This window comes from Vicugna pacos, chromosome 11 (assembly GCF_048564905.1).
Source record: "Vicugna pacos chromosome 11, VicPac4, whole genome shotgun sequence".
NCBI classification, from domain to species: domain Eukaryota; kingdom Metazoa; phylum Chordata; class Mammalia; order Artiodactyla; family Camelidae; genus Vicugna; species Vicugna pacos.
The window spans coordinates 99,662,271-99,672,270 of record NC_132997.1 but is presented as its reverse complement, the minus strand read 5'-3'; the positions used below and the strand labels follow the sequence as shown (position 1 = coordinate 99,672,270).

Here is a 10,000-nt window from a genome sequence, read left to right as displayed (position 1 = left end):
TGCTGCAGACCTGGGGCCTCACCCCGACACTGCTGCGTAAAGAAGGGTCTCAGACACACTCACGTCTACAGAAAGGGCCACCCCTGAGGTTCCATGTTTGTTACCTGGAAACAGTGCCTGCTGCACTGCTTTGCCCACAGGCTGCTTAGAGAGCGTGATTAGCCTGAGTTTGCTTTTGAGAAACGCCATAAACAAACACAAGGCATGTCCGTCTTGTGGTCTCGAGTCCTGGTCCCCTGCAGAAGCTGTGACGTCTGAAAAGTGCTTCTGGGGGGGATAGCGCCTGCCGGAACCCCACGAGGGCGGAGGGGACCAGTGCTGGTGTTTGAATAGCGTGCCCTTCACGTGCTCACGTGGTCAGGGTGTCCGGGAGGCCCACGCGGCAGCCTGGGCGGAGGGCTGTGGGCTCCAACTACCTGCGGTCACCACTGCGGGCGCCTGGGGTGGGTCTGGTCTCCCACTGGGATGCGGGCCTCTCTCTGTCCAGTGAGCAGGGGACAAGGTGGAGCCGAGGTCCCTTCTACTTTGGGGTTGGGAGAGGAGGTCGAGGTAGCTCACCCACCGCCCTAGTAGGAAGTGTGAAGTGTAAAATGTAGCTTCTTCCAATGCCCACTCCCCAGTAGGCCCAGTACCCCCCCCCCAGTGCTGTGCCTGACCTGGGTCCTTGCTGTCCCCAGAGGCACCCAGACCCTAAGCAGCCGGGACTGCCAGGGACACCTGGGGTCCTTGATGGAGTGAGGCCCCCTCCTCCATTGGCTCGGCAGCCCTCAGTAACCCCACCAGCCAGGGGAGAGAGAGGTCCCTGCCCCACACTAGGGGCTGCTTCCTCCCATGGGACCAGCGTGCGCTCTCAGGAGCCCAGAACTGTCCGAGAACCAAGGTGGAGAGGGTGGAGCCCAGCGTGTCCGGGTGCTCCAGCCCTCCAGCCGAGACCTGGGGACTGGGGGCCTCACAAGTAGGTGGAGCTGCTCTCTTTCAACGTGTTAATAAATAAAGACAGGCAGAATGGGGTGATGAAGTTGGGGCGTCCTGTAAGCGCTTTGCACATTTCAACAAAGAGAGCTCTTCTGCATAGAAAAGCGTAGCCAGGATCACCGGGTCCTGGGAGCTGGGAGACAGGGCTCCCACCCTGGGCCTGGGCCAGGGGCTCTCTGCCCCTCTGCTGCAGCCGCGTCCCTGTGGCGCTCGGCCACCTCTGCACGGGCACCACCGGCCCCTGGGCACCCACCTGGGTTTCTGGGCATGAATTCAGGCTGGGGAGGCAGTGGGTGCCCCCGCTCTGCTCTGCCTGTGTTGGCTGTGGGGTCTCCTGACCCCTCGAGTCCTGCTTTCCCCTTGGTGCCACGTGTGACCCCCTGCCTCCAGGGGGTGGTCACTGAGGTGTGACTTCTGCCGGATCCGGTTCCTTGAAGGAGAGGATGTGTCTTCCCTCAGCAGGAGCCACACTGAGTGTGGGCTCTGTGTCTGCCTCGGGATGCTTGGTTGCTGGGCTGGGTCAGGCGTCTGTAGGGCGAGATGGACCGGCTCTGCCCCAAATGGAAAGAGCATCCGGTCCCCGCATCAGACTCTCTGGACTCCCAGCTGCTCCTCTGGACATCAGATTCTTGATACTCGGGCTTTTGGTGTCAGCGTCTGCAGGCTGCTGTCGGGAGTGGCGACTCTTCTTGAGAAGACACAGTTGCAGGAAGGCCTGGTTCTCCTTCCTTTACTCTTGGCCACCGAGGACTGTGGCCCCAGTGGCAAGAAAAGGGCTCCAAGCAGAGGCAGTGCGGCTGGAGGGGAGCGGGGTGAGGGGCTGCCTGTCGCTGGTCAGCAGTGTCTCGTGGCAGAGGGCCTGCTGCTCCGGGGCCGCGTGAGGATGGGCAGCTCTCTGCGCCCCGTCTCCCTGGGCCAGGCAGGACACCTTCCTCAGCCAGAGGCCTCGTCCCCAGGGACCTGGAGTGTTCTGTCTCTTCCCCGTGGGGAAGCAGGTACTGCAGAGTTAGCTCCAGCCGACACCCCCGTCCCGACCCCCGTCTTCTCCTCCAAGCTGACTGTGCTCTCTGGCCCCAAGCTCAGGGTCCTGGCTGCCCAAGGCTGTGGGGATCTCCTCCATCAAGGGCTCTCCCGTGAACGGGCGTTTCAATGAAGCCATTCAGCGAGCCTGGCCTTTCCTGCGGGAGGCTGATTTACGCCCCCCCCAACCCCCATCATTAACAGGAATATACATTTCAAACGCGTGTAAGGGATACGGGGCCTACACTCTCAGGGAGCAGAGGAAAGGTGGGGTCACAACCTGTCTGACCTGGAAGCTTCTGTCTGATTTGCATTGCCCTGAAATTGATGGGGACATGGAGTAATCACTGGGAGCTGCACTCCCTCTGAAAACTGAGCCAGGCCTTCTGGCCAGCAGGTCGGCACAGCCCTGCAGGGAGGGCGCCGTCCCCTGGGCATCTGGCTCCCATCAGGGCCCCCTGTCACACTGAACCTTCCCGGCGTGAGGCAGCCAGGCTTGGGGGGAACCTGGGGACAGGAGGGCCCCGGCCCCCGCCAGAGGCAAAGGCCTAGATGGTCTGTTTACAGTGCTCTGAGAAACACCAGATTCTTCAGGACAGGCCCAGGTGGGTGTGGGCGCTCTCCGCCGCCCCCGCCCTGGAAGGGGAGGCAGGCCAGGACATCCATCCAGGCCCCTTTGCCTGCTGCCTTCGACTCCTCTGAAGACACAATTACCTTGGGAGGTGGTGGCAGTTCAGTTGATTAGCACGGTGAATTAAAAGAATGAGTCACAATGACATGTCCGGCTCTTCCGTACTAGTCCTGTGTATTCCCAGTGAGCCTCACCCCTGTTGTAAGAAGGTCAAAAATTAGAGACAGGGAACAATTTTCAAGCGGCTGGCACTTAGGAGCAGAATTAACAATCACTCTGTATGTAATTGCCAGTTAATAGTAAATTGCCTTCTAGACTGTAAAATGCAGTATAAACGAGTGGGCACCTAAAATTAAATTAATGAGATATTTGCTGCATTTAAAAGTGAACGGTGCAAATTAATAACTGAGTACGACGCTTGTTTTAATATTTGTCTAATAGCGTATCGTTTGCTTGTTTAATAATAATTAAAATTGCCCTGGAATATCCTACCTGAGGAAGCCGCCGTGGTCCAGGCAAATTGAACAGTTTCACATTCGTAATCTCACCAGTAGAAACACATCAAATTGTTAAGAGCAGTAAGAGAAATTATTTTTTAATTAGAATGTAAGCATTGCAGTGTTATTCTTTTAAGATAAATTGGAATTTGTATGCTTCTAACTGAAATTAGGCTCGAGCAAAAACTGCTTTCACAGACACGTTTGCAAGTGTGAGGCGTTCTTGCACTGACGTGAGTGTTACTGTGTTCCTAACACGTCCATTTGGCAGAATGGTGTCTGGTTACACAAAAGAGCTGAAACTGGTTGGCGGTGGCTTCACGCCCAAGAGTGGCCCTGCAGGACACGAGGCGCAGCTCCTGGGCTCTTCCTGTTGGCTTCTTGCACCCCAGTGTGTGGTGGACACCCCTCCTTTAATGAGAGATTTCTTTTGCTCAATTAAAGGCATCATCACTAATTGTCAGGAGTCAACATGTTGTCTGCCAGCGGCCCAGCTGACCCAGCAACTAAACAAGATGCTGGCAGTGGCTCGTGCCCACGGCCCAAGCGTGCCCGGCGCACAGGCTGGTGTCAGGTCTGCGAAGCGTTTACTAGATGGGGGCATAAAAATGATGATTTTCTGCACAAAGACATGCATTCAGTTTCAGGCTTGTGAACTCGTTACTCAACCAGTAAGTAATGGCTAACAGTTTGTGTTCTTTCTGATGCAGTATTTATGGTTTTTTTTTTCTTTTAAGTCATATTGTGGCTTAAAACTGGTGGTATGTCAAGGGGGTGGGACCACCCTGTCCTCGGAAGCTGTCCTGGCACTGACGGGGCAGCCTTTTGCTCGCCCGGGCGCTACCGTCTCCTCCGGCAGCCTTCCACCCCCTAACCCCCACTTCACTTCACCCCTTGAAGGGCGCTCATGTTTCTGAAGTGTTTTAAAGATCTTTTGTGTGCATTCAGATGTGATTCTGTCAACAGCATGGTGACACATGGGATAGTCAATATCGCCCTTCGACCACAGCCAGCACCAGCAAGCTGCCTCCCAGGCCAGTGCTCTTCAAACAAATTACTTGTACCCACAGAGCAAACGATTCCTAATTGCTTCTCACAAATCATACTGTTTTTACTATGCTAAACTCCATGCTGATGCCTCCCCTTAAATGTAAACCACCTGATTATTTCAATTATACATTTTTAACCATGTGTGTGGACATGGTGGAGATATTTTAATTACGGGTCCTAGAGTTTGGGGAAGCTTTCAGCCCATTGGTCTTTTACTCCTGGACTCTGTCCTGCCCCGGCCTGGCCAGCAGGGCCCCAGGGCTTCCGGCTGCTCCCTGTGCCTTCTCGTCCTGCAGGCCCAGGGCTCTCACTGGCTCCAGGTCGCCAGGTGGATGGTGCGAGTAGACATTTGAGGTCCCCTGGAGGATAGACACCCTTGTCTTTGTGTGGAGTTCGTTGTGGAAGGACAGCTTGGAGCCTGCATTTTGCACTCAGGCCATGTCTAGGCTCGTTCAGAATCAAATGACCCAGAAAACACACAACTCCGGCACGATTTCTCCTCCCAGCCCACCTGCTTCTGCTGGACCTTGGTTACATGTTGGTGGCAGAGGGTGAATTTCTGGGTATGGAGACCGAGCGGTCATCTTTGGGGTCATCTGTGGCGCTCCTTAGGGCCCCAGAGGAAGGGAGGACGCCCCCGATGTCCTCTGCCCTGGGCAGCCCAGCAGCAGACCAAATAACGATCAGTTAATTCGCCAGCATGCTGAGGGGGCCCGGGAGCAAAGACCCGATCACCCATCCCTCTGAAGAGCTGCGCGGTGAGGGCTCCCGGGCCCCTGCTGTCCCTTCCTCTCCTGTCTCGAAGGAGGCCGGGAGAATGAGACACACCGTTTGTGCTGTTGCACAAGTAGACTATTTGTCCTAATCAGTGACACCCATTTACTAGAATTGCTTAAAATGAACTATACCTCATACAGAAATCGCACATTTAGAGAGCTCCATTCATCATCTGAAAATTGAGGGCCAGTAAACTTTTCTGCTCCTCCAGTGGGATCATAGGCATGCATCAAAATGTTAGAAATGATTGGTGAGAGGGAGCTGTCACCCATTTATCAAGGAAAAGAACATTATTTGCTAATTTCCCAGCCAGGCTGGTGACAGGGTGCTTCGTCTTTGGACCCACGGTGACCGGCGTGGCCTTTCTGTTATTAGTACAAGTCAAGCGCTTTTGGGCAGTTGCTAACAAGACGCATTTGTCTGCCATCAGAGGGGCTTTGGTGGTTCTCCAAGTGCGGTGACCACAGGCCGCTCTTTCCGCGGCCCGATGGCTGCGCTCGGCAGGCCCCACGCGCACCCAGGAGGAGGACGGCCAGATAAATCACGAAGTTTCCGCGTCAAGGTGAAGGTATTGACTCTCCGGCACCAAACCTGACAAAATGTAGCCGGGAGGAGAAAGCCATTCATCTTCCCCAAAGGACAAAAGGGTCACGGGTCTCCCTGGTTGGGTGTGGGATGTGGACTGGCCGCCGCCCGCTAACCCCCCACCCCTGGCCCGGAGGCCGCGGGAGGAGCCGCGGGATGGACTCGGGCCGCGCTCGGGTCGGTAAGGGTGCCGCCGTGCTTCCGGAACGACCTGGGGAGGACCTGGGAGATGCGGGGTTGGGGGGGAGGTGGACGAAAGGCCCTTTAAAAGCACAACAGGGTGAATATGACAAGCAACGTGCAGAAGGAGGCAGAGATGGCGTGGGGAAGATAAGGTCCCACAAGCCACCCTGGCGAGGAGAACTCCCGCAGGTTCAGGGGCGAAGACGCCAGGAGGCTTCAGGACGACCGTGTCGGGGGAGGGAAGCTGCCACGGAAGCGTGTGGTTCCTCTGTTGCTAGAGAGGAGGAGGGCTACGGGCCGGCCTGTGTCCTGAAGAGTGGACGCTGGAAGGAGGCATCACTGGGGCTTCCCTCTGGGCTCAGCGTCGCACGGAAGCCTTGGGCCGCCTCTCACCAGGTCCGTGTGTCCACGTGGCCGTGCAGGAGGCCCGAGGCCAGCGGCCCAGGCGGGAGGTTGATGGCGAGAGCCTTTCACCCCGGGGTGCCGAGCGCGGGGGCAGCAATGCCCTGAGAGGGGCAGCTCCTGTTTTCGTGTGAAACCTTTGTTTTGGGAAGGTCTTTAGGCTCCAGGCTGAGGCTTGGATCCTAAAAGCCCAACCTGAGAAAAAGTGCATTTAAAAACCTATCCTTCGAATCTGTTGGGCCTTTTTCATTTGTTGTAGAAAATGCAGAATGAGTCATTCTAACTTTTCTTAGAACGGTTTCTCCATAAAACAAGGGCAGAAAAATGGAAGGCTGTTTGTCAGTGAGGCGCGCTGTCTGCCACACCCCCCACACATAAACAGAAGTTTTCAGATGCCCGTAATGAGCGTGTGGAAGAACCTGGTTCCACGGGGGACATGAGTGCACGTGGGCTGGCACAGAGGCTTCAGAAGACTTGTTACCGAGCGTGTCAAATTTTCAATACGGAATCTCCCGTTGAGGCAACAGGCCGCTGCGGAGCTTGGCACATGCTGGTGTCGGTCACCTTTGGGGGAAGTTTCTTAAAGTCTCAGCCTGGCAGTGGGTCTGTGGTCCCTCTTCTCCTGGACGCCACCCCTCCCTGCCCTCACGAGACAGCCTTCCTTCCGTCTTCCACGCACAGAAATCCCATTCCCTGACAGAGAGCTTTCTCCCCCGCTGTGAGCATCTGATGACCTTCAAGGACCAAAAGTCGGGGCGTCTGGGCGGTTGGATGTGAAGGGGATTCTGCCCAGTTTCTTCCCTGTCTTTTCATCCCGTTTATCCTCCCAGGAGAAGCCCCTTGGCCCTTGTGGTCTCAGCCTGGGGGTGGGGGGGCGGGGGGCGGGCGGCAGGCGGCCCAGGACTCTTCCCTGTTCTCGAGAATCCGTGTGCCCGGCACTGGTGATCCGCCGGATGCTTCACCCTGGGAGTCACTTCCCCGCAGTTTTGAAGACCAGCTCAGTGTTTTCCCTAGTGATACAGAACGTCCCATGTGACCTTGGGGAAGCGCATGCCCCTGCCGAGGTGGGCCCCCCCTCCGGTGGTCTGACGGCGGCAGGGCTCCGTGCTGCCCGTGACCTCGGTACCCGTGCTGAAGGTGGCCAGTCTTCCTCCTGTGCTTGTCGCCCACTCGCAGGGAGGTGATTCAAAAGTTGACTCATTTTAATACCAAGAAAGTGAGCTCCAGGTGTGTGAGGTGCCCCAGCCGCACACGCGCCTCCCGAGAGTCACTGCCAGCAGCACGCCCTCAGCATCCCAGCGACGGCACCCAGGCCGCGTGCGCTGTCACTGCGCCAGGGTGGCGAGCGCCTGCTCCCACCTGCCCACCGCCTGCCCCGCCTCTTCCTTGCAGCCCCCAGTGCCGTGACCGCCTGCTGACTTCCTTCCTCCACACTCAGAAAATACCGCTGACAGGAATGATCTTTGAAGTGAGCTTGGCCTCGAGGATGGGAGGGGGAGGCTTGTCATCAGCCCGGCTTGGATTTACCCTTCATTCCCGGGGATCAGGGTTTCCTGGACGCCAGCCTGGGCCGGGTGCTCTGTGGGTGGTGCAGGTGATCAGAGAAGGAGGGAAGGCGCCGGGGTCTCGTTGGTGCTCGGGGCGGGTGCCTCGCCTGGGAAAGGGCCACGTCTTCACCCTGGCAGCCTGGCGCCTGTGCTGGGCTGCACTCGGCACATGCGGGTGCACTGCCCTGCTGACTCTAAGTCTAACGGGAGTGGAAAAGAACAAGGCAGATGCAGTAGTCACGAAAGGTGTCTGATTCTCCGAGAAGAGGGGCTGCTGCGCACCGCGGGGCCTACGGGAGGAGCGCCCCTGCCGAGGGGGTGTGGACGGGCCAGCTGCACCCCTGCTGGAGGTGGGGATGTCGAGGGAGCACAGCAGGGCGAGACGTCAGGGCCCAGGGGTGGGCAGGAAGGTTGGGCGAGGCCACAGAGGCCTCCTGAGCCCAGTTCAGTTTGGGGTTTGGGAGCCCCTGGTGTGGAAACAGGACTGTTTCACTTGAGACTGTAATCCAGAATCCCGCGCGCAGGGACTGTCCTGCGATTTCAACGTGGACATTGACTTTGGCGATGTCTTCAAAGGCTCCGCCTTAGAACACGGCTTTTCTTTACTCACCTTGAAAAACCAGGAGTTAAAAGTGCCCCGTGGGGAGGAGCAGGGCAGTAGGTGGGGAAGCCAAGTTCTCCTCCTCAGCGGCGTCTCTCCCCTCCCCAGACCCTCCCCACGGCCAGGGCTCGTTTACCCCAACTCCGGCCTCCTCCTCTGACGCAAATACCAGGAGCACCTCAGGCAGCAGAGTTACTTCCCTCGTGTAGGCGTGGCTGGGACGCATATTCGAGTCTAGATTGGAGACATTACTTTCACTTAGATTTTTGTTTTTTATCCAGGTATAACTCACACAGCATCAGATTTTACCCATTCAAAGTGTACAGTTAAGTGGTTTCTAGCATAGTCACAAAGTTGTGCAACCATTAATCTAATTCAAGAGCATTTTATTCCCCCCAAAAGAGGCCTGTATCCATCACATCCATCAGCAGTCACCCCCCCATTCCCGGCCTCCGCCCTCCAACCCCAGGCAACCACGAGTCTACTCCCTGACCACACTTGCTTCCTGTCGCAAGTCGTGTACACAGAGTCGTCCAATGTGTGTGTTCCTTTGTGACCGGCCTCTTTCACTCTATGATTAGTGTGACCAGAGCTTCCTTCCTCTGCATGGCTGGAGTATCCCACTGTACAAAGAGACCACATTTTGTCCACCAGTCTGTTGATGGACCCTTGGTACAGTCGTTCCTCCATACCTGCCGGGGATTGGTTCCAGGACCAAACTCTGCGGATGCTCAAGTCCCTCACAGTGGCCCTTCGTATCCGAGGTCAGAGCCGCGGTTGGTAGACTATGAGGATGTGGATCCTGCAGAGACAGGGGCCCAGCTGCATTACAAATGGCACTGCTGTGATACATTCGGGAACAAGTTTTTGTGTGGATCTGTAAGAAACATTCCATTTGCTTTGGCTTCTCAAAGTCAAAAGTTTACCTTCTACGTTGGCCTGGTATTTTCAAGAAACCCTGCAATTGTTATTTGTTACTCACCAGCACCTACTGTGCGCCCTGCACTGAGTAGGGCAGGTGCTGTGACACGGGGTGACGGCTCCACCTTCAAAGAGGAGCGTGGACCTGGGAGCAAGTGAAGGGTTGACCTGGGAAGTACACCCCCTTAGCTGGCCAGCCTCGGACACTCGGAGTCGGGGGTTCTTCCCATAGCAGGGCCACCTCCAGCCTCGGGAGTGGGTGAATGTTGGGAGCTCATTTTTCAGCTTATTATTTAAAAATGGAGATTTTACTCTGGTTTCAAATGTGCAAATACACTGCCTGCCTGGATGGTTCTCCATAGAGTGTTGTGTTGCCCACTTGGGTTCTGAGACCCGTCCCCACAAAATATCTCTAAGAGGGTCGGTGGCACAGGTCCGCTTGATTTTCCTCTCTTGAAGGAAGGGTAACATCTGGGTAGTTTGTGCTCCTCGTTCTGTTGAGGGTGGTTTTCATTCGCCACCTTCTTGCCTTTTCTTCAGGCCCTTCTGTGCGTACAGAGAGGTTCTGTTCGTTAGTGCAGTTGTTGGGGGGTGGCTGGGGCCCCATCCCGGCCCCAGCCGCCACCGTGGGGAGCCTGTCTCGGAGGTCCCTGTCCCCAGGGGCGGAGCCCTCAGAGAGGTGAGAGTCTGATGCCACGTGCCTTGGTTGGCCTTAGCTGCCGGCCTGGGCCGCGTTGACCTCATTTCAACGTGACTAAAAGTGTGACTGTAAAGGCTATAATCCCATGTATTCCTTGAGGTATGTAAACAG

The 10,000-nt window shown here is 56.4% G+C and overlaps 1 protein-coding gene across 9 annotated transcripts in view; it reads left to right on the top strand.

Moving 5' to 3' along the window:
* Positions 1–10,000, top strand: part of EBF3 (EBF transcription factor 3) — a 117,817-nt gene that overhangs the window by 88,198 nt on the left and 19,619 nt on the right. The gene's annotated exons all lie outside the window — the stretch shown is intronic.